The sequence below is a fragment of the Pelobates fuscus genome, chromosome 9 (genome assembly GCF_036172605.1).
Source record: "Pelobates fuscus isolate aPelFus1 chromosome 9, aPelFus1.pri, whole genome shotgun sequence".
In the NCBI taxonomy this organism is placed as follows: Eukaryota; Metazoa; Chordata; class Amphibia; order Anura; family Pelobatidae; genus Pelobates; species Pelobates fuscus.
In genome coordinates this window covers 44,819,190-44,825,833 of record NC_086325.1, presented here as the reverse complement: position 1 = coordinate 44,825,833, position 6,644 = coordinate 44,819,190, and positions in this window count along the sequence as shown.

The following is a 6,644-nucleotide window of genomic DNA, read 5'->3' as shown; positions in this document are numbered from 1 at the left end:
AGCCTGGTTACAATGCTGCTACCCATCCCATGTGTTCCCTATTAAGGGTTAATAAGTAAAGGGGTGTATATAAAAAATACCCCTTTCTGTCTCATTAGAGATATCTTTGCCAGAAGCTCAAGGAAGCAGGCTGAAGGGTCAGTGTTAGGACCCGCTTAGGGGGGTCTGCCTTGACGTTGGCAGGCGGGCATCCCTCCAATGGCCATTGGAGCAACTAAATGACCTCCATTTGTCTAAATATACATAGGGATTAAGGAGAAAGCGCAAGTAACATTTTCTTTTCTTTGGTTTTTACTATATATTGGGGCTGATGTGTGTTGTAGTCCTTGCTGCTTAAGCGCAGGACTTCTCTTTTTGTATTTGTATTTACTTTGTATCACACAGCCTGGTTACAATGCTGCTACCCATCCCATGTGTTCCCTATTAAGGGTTAATAAGTAAAGGGGTGTATATAAAAAATACCCCTTTCTGTCTCATTAGAGATATCTTTGCCAGAAGCTCAAGGAAGCAGGCTGAAGGGTCAGTGTTAGGACCCGCTTAGGGGGGTCTGCCTTGACGTTGGCAGGCGGGCATCCCTCCAATGGCCATTGGAGCAACTAAATGACCTCCATTTGTCTAAATATACATAGGGATTAAGGAGAAAGCGCAAGTAACATTTTCTTTTCTTTGGTTTTTACTATATATTGGGGCTGATGTGTGTTGTAGTCCTTGCTGCTTAAGCGCAGGACTTCTCTTTTTGTATTTGTATTTACCAAGGGTCATTACTTCTTGTTCAGCTCCTGACCCTTTCAGTTGGGTTTACTCGACTTGCTGTTCCGATCTGCTATTTACCTGCTCTCCGAGGTACGTATTTACCGTTATCTACATTATTTGCTGTTTCTTGGTTTTCGAGCCTTCCACTTGTCCTATCGCTCGGGTCGTCGAGAGGCCTGACTTGACCTCCTCGGATCTCCCGGGCTCTGGTGGATTGCGAAGAACGTCTCCAGCTTTCCTCAGGCTACCAAGGGTCATTACTTCTTGTTCAGCTCCTGACCCTTTCAGTTGGGTTTACTCGACTTGCTGTTCCGATCTGCTATTTACCTGCTCTCCGAGGTACGTATTTACCGTTATCTACATTATTTGTTGTTTCTTGGTTTTCGAGCCTTCCAATTGTCCTATCGATCGGGTCGTCGAGAGGCCTGACTTGACCTCCTCGGATCTCCCGGGCTCTGGTGGATTGCGGAGAACATCTCCAGCTTTCCTCAGGCTACCAACGGTCATCCTGGACCCGGCGCACACGCACGGGATCCGGGCGGTCAGTTGGTAGTTCCCATCATTGTTTCCGTAGGTTGCTTTTTCTCACCATCCCTTTCTGTTATTAGGATGGACATGGCCCGTGGCTGTATACTAATCCATCTTCCATCGGTCTGGTTTATTGCCAGTTAATTCAAACTCAGGTGAGCGATTCAGAGAAAGGTCTCGTGGCCAGTGAGAGACCCACCTCAGGATCTCAGTCTTATGCTGATATTAGTGAACGGCGTACCCCTGCAGTTGGTCACCCTGAATTTCTAAAGGACTCTGGTTTGGATTACAAGGGGGTGTGACCTTCCATCACCTCAATCCGAGAATGATAGTTTACTTTCACAAACAGAGCGAACCCCTCTCATATACGGAACCGAACACTGATCTGTTATTAGAGGGTGCAGCCCTCCCTCAACCTCAGCCCGTTACTGATCTGGATACAGAGGTCATGTTTTGAGTGACACATTCTCGTAGAGAGAACCGGTCACGGAGGTAGACTCTACTGTCTGGTTATTAACGGGTGCGGCCTGCTCAACCAGACGCTGACACAGAGTTCGGTCACATTATTAGAGAGCGCGGCTCTCTCATACACTCAACGCACTACGGTGCCGTCCATTTGTTCATCACACAGGCTTGTACCTGTACAGGACAACGATGACTGCATAGAGGGGCGTCCCTCCTGCATTCAAATAGATCTTACGACCGTGCTACCGATTTCGTTATAGAGGGCTGCCTGATCATGCAGGATACATATTTAGACTGGATCCCTCTATTTCACCTTCTGTATGGATCTACTGGATTCAGACCACTGTACACCACACGATAAATACTCACAGAGGTATAACGGGGGGAGACTCCCGCTTATTTACACACACTCCCTGAGACGGTACGGCTAACGGATGAGCCTCAGGTATACAGAGTGCAGGTTTTGGTATATTCTGCGCTATATGAAACAGATAATTGCATTCTGTTTCGGATATCTGGACCATTGCCGACAAACTGCGCAGACAGTTTTTTCCCAGATCAAGATGACATGAAATACTGAGACCTTCAGGGGGCAAACGAGCACTGCATTGCTCGGGTTACAAGACTAGGGAAGGCCCTCTACCCAGTCTGCAGGTGCTCCGTACGCATGGAAAGTCCGGAAACCCTGGTTGACTTGAGTCCCCTGGTCATTACAATCTCGGAATAAGATGACAGGACTGCCCCTACTCCTCTGAGCGCATATCTGGAGAACATGGTTCGGAGGTGGAGGGCCCTCCGTCTATACTCTATATCCCTCGCGGGAGCCGTCTTGGTTTGGTTTCTCACTAACCCACCTTTTCATCTACCATCGAGAAGCCCTACGAGACTCTATAGAGGAATCGGGGTGCCCCGACTCCTACACGGACGTCAGAGTCGGGTTGCAACCTACCGCTGGGTTGTAGCAGACTCAGGATGTGTAGCAGACTCAGATAGGGCTGCTGACATTCTCAATCGAGACATCACATGATTCGGACGGTTGAAGCTAGACCCTTGTTTTTTATTTTTTCGTTATATCTGCTCTCTGGAGTCAACTGTTGTGAGCGAAGGAACTTTACGCCTTGCCTGCGTATTGGAGGACATTATGTTTTCGCGGGACTCTAAGCTCAGAAGGGAGGTATCCCTCTATAGGGAGACCTTGACTTTGGTTATCAAACTCACATTCCTCGGTCCCTTGACCTGGGGCCTACTCTGGGAGATACGCACCTGGACAGTCAGGGGTGCAGGGACCTAGGGGTCTCACTATGTTATACCCTATCTTGTAGGTGGCATGTAGACCAGGAACCCCTACACGAATTTTGACTGGTCGGGCATGGAACAGGATCGTTCTACGGGTAAGCGGATTATTTCACTCTCTCACTACAGCACGTGAGGACTCTTCGCTGTTATGCAGATCTCAATCAACATTGGGTCCGTACATCATATCACTCTTAGACAACGACATATCTGGATGGAAATCTCAACTCAGGTTTACGTTTCCCATCCCTCTGAATATTTCCGGGATTCACTATCTCCAGAAAAGTCGACCACCGTTCCATCACGCAAGTTCAGTTGGGACCCTGATTGGATGGCCCTTGTGGAGTTCCTTATCTACTGCAGTTGCGGGTTGCATAGTCCATTTGGAATACTGGATTCACTTAGGATACGGCTAGTTTGACGCACTCTTGCCTGCTTTATAACTGTATTCTCGAATGAGAATACCCACCGGGTAGGTCAATAGGGAACAAAAAGATCCTATTGAGTTCTATGACGGAATTGGTGGTAGGCTTAGACGCATTACTTGAAATGGGAGATTTACCTACAAGGCCACATTGCCTGGTAACCCTGGCACGATCTGAGGAGTCACCGTCCACATCAAGAGTCGAGACCGGGTGGCAGTTTCTTCTCACGGCCCTAAGTCTGCAAATGACCTTCGACAGTTTACACCTAAAGGAAAATAGCAGCTCATGGACCGGCTGCTAGGAAACAGGTCACAACCCCACATACAGTGGATCTAACAGCGGATAGTGTTTTCCCATGTTTGAGGTGCCTCGACAGCTGGCATCTTCATCGATCTGTCTTCTGTCACTCCTCGCAGTTGGAAGGTCCGTTTGCGATGGCTCTAGTACCAGCGAAACAATCAGCGTTGTATTCGTTGGCTGAGCGTTAAAACAGCAAATACGAAGCCTCCTGTCATGTTATAAAATTGTAGATTATGCTAGCTTTAGTGTACCTATAATCTTAATTTTATTAATGACAGGAGGCGAGTATTTCCCACCCTTTCTTATCCCTCCCTTGTTTCATTTTATAGTTTGGGTTCATCAGGTACGTATGCAACTCTGCTTGTTGTCTCTGCTACCTGTCACTTGTTCTTATGTCTATTTTTTCATAAGTAGGGTTGGGATCTATGCAGGCTTTGGTATTTTTAGTTGCTACATTGGGTACCTACATGTTTATTCAGAGTACATTTCATTGGATAATCAACCTGTTCGATTCTGTTTTTCTCTCGTTTCAGTTTACAGTCCATCAACGCTATCTGGTTCGGCAGCTCTTTTCGGATGGTGGACATTGTTGTATTCATCGTATCTAGGACTTCGTTTCTTCCCCATTATGTTTTCTGCCTTGTGATCTGTTTTGTCGCAGCTTGAAAGAGGAAATGATGCATGGGGAGAGGAGTTTTATAGTACCTAACTTTTTTCTGATTGGTGGTTTTCTGTGCTGCTGTGGAGTTCTAGTAAAGAGAGACTTAAGCAAATATTCGCCTCCTGTCATTAATAAAATTAAGATTATAGGTACACTAAAGCTAGCATAATCTACAATTGTCTGCTGTACTTAATTTAATCTGAGAACATTGGAGGTCCTCAATGAAAGCAGCAGAAAGTGAGATAAGTCCTGGGTATATACACCTATCCAAGCAGCGGTGTTAACATACTTCTAGCTTGTTATGAGAAGTGCAAACAGGATGCCCTGTGTGTGACTAATTGACCTGGTAGTTTTGATAGTGGGTGACCTTTGAGTTTGAGCTTGATTACTTGCAGAAGCAGCTATGGCATTAGTGTTGTAAAGGGGGACAAAAAACCTTATCCAAGTCAACCATAATTTCTCAGTGGGGGAGAGCAGACCTAAAAAAATATGCTTTAACCCCTTAAGGACCAAACTTCTGGAATAAAAGGGAATCATGACATGTCAGACATGTCATGTGTCCTTAAGGGGTTAATCAGGGCTGTCCAACCTGCGCCCCCCCAGCTGTTGCTGAACTACAACTCCCATGATTCCCTGGCTATCTGTTTCATTGAAAGAATCATGGGAGTTGTAGTACAGCAACATCTGGGGGGCCGCAGGTTGGACAGCCCTGCTTTAAATGCTTTCTTCAGATATAGGAGAATTAAGTCTTCATTACAATTTAGGATTAAAAGTTGTGTAACTTCCCCTTGCCCACAGATTTACTAATCACTGAGCTTAAAGACTTGAAAACATGCACTCAACTGTTTGATGGGAAATGTTTGGAACAATAATTCCAATAATTAAAAAGCTCTTTCCAAAATAATCTATGTGAAGATGTCTGAAAACCATTTCTTTACGACTTTAGTTTTATGATGCTGAGGAGTGTCATCAAGAGGGCAAACGTTAGTAGAGAGTGAGTAAACTTGTTCCAAACTTATTATCTTGTTCCACAGTTGTGGGTTTACATTTTGTCTGTACTCTCACTTTAGGAGAGTGATACAAAGGCCCAAATTGAATGTCCAATTCTATGTGAATTCATCTGGCCATAAAAAATAAATAAATACATTTAAAAAAAAATCCATGCTGTTGAATGCTTTTTAAACACTGATTGACAGGAGAAAACCTTTATTATTCGCATTTATGTAGTGCCAAAATATTCTGCAGCACTTTACAACTATACAAAGGGGATATTTTGAGGTGAAGAAGGATTTTCTCAAACAAGCTTGCAATCTTTGAGGAAGGCAGATATATATTGTTAAGTGTCCTCCCAAGAACAGGTGGTCTGACGGGGAGTCAAACCTTGGTTTCCTAGTTCTAAGCCACGTTACCACTGTTGTAACTAACACTGCCCTTCTTCTGTGTGACTGGTCTAACATGTATTGTGTTATTTTTCACCTCCATACCTACCATGAACCTACTACCAACTTAGAATCATCAGGGTGCCAGAATGCCCTAGGAAGAGTCAACTTAGACCTGTGCTTCTTGCACAGTGATGTCATGATTCTATGCCATTCTCTGTTAAATTCATTCAGGTTCTTGTAATTAATGAGTGCCTATTTAACCAATGTCACTCACTGGCTTGCATCTTTGCTCGATTATTGAATCACCATGTTTCACCTTGCCATTTGTAACCTCGTTGCCTTGCAGCCTCAGCTCGCGTGAGCACAAAATAATCCTTTCAGTTATCCTGTTCATCATTGACTATAGACTTCAGGTTAATGTTCATGACTACTCCCTCACATTGTCCTTGTTATCCATTGTTGATACCTAACCCTGGATCTCATTTCTTAATGCTCTCCCAGGTTGCCTCTTCATGTCTTCTGCCCAACTGGAATCAAACCTCCAATATCACTAGTTGTCTACTTTCTTGGAATATCCCATTAAGAACCTGTGAGGTAGGTCAGTCTCCCTTGGGGAGTTTAAAAGGGGTAAGGGGGGAGGTGTCACATTCCTCATTAATTACTTCACTGCTTTTCTTTTTTTTATTTAGTTTAAAGGACCACTCTAGGCACCCAGACCACTTCAGCTTAATGAGGTGGTCTGGGTGCCAGGTCCCTCTAGGATTAACCCTTTTTTTTTATAAACATAGCAGTTTCAGAGAAACTGCTATGTTTATACTGAGGGTTAATCCAGCCTCC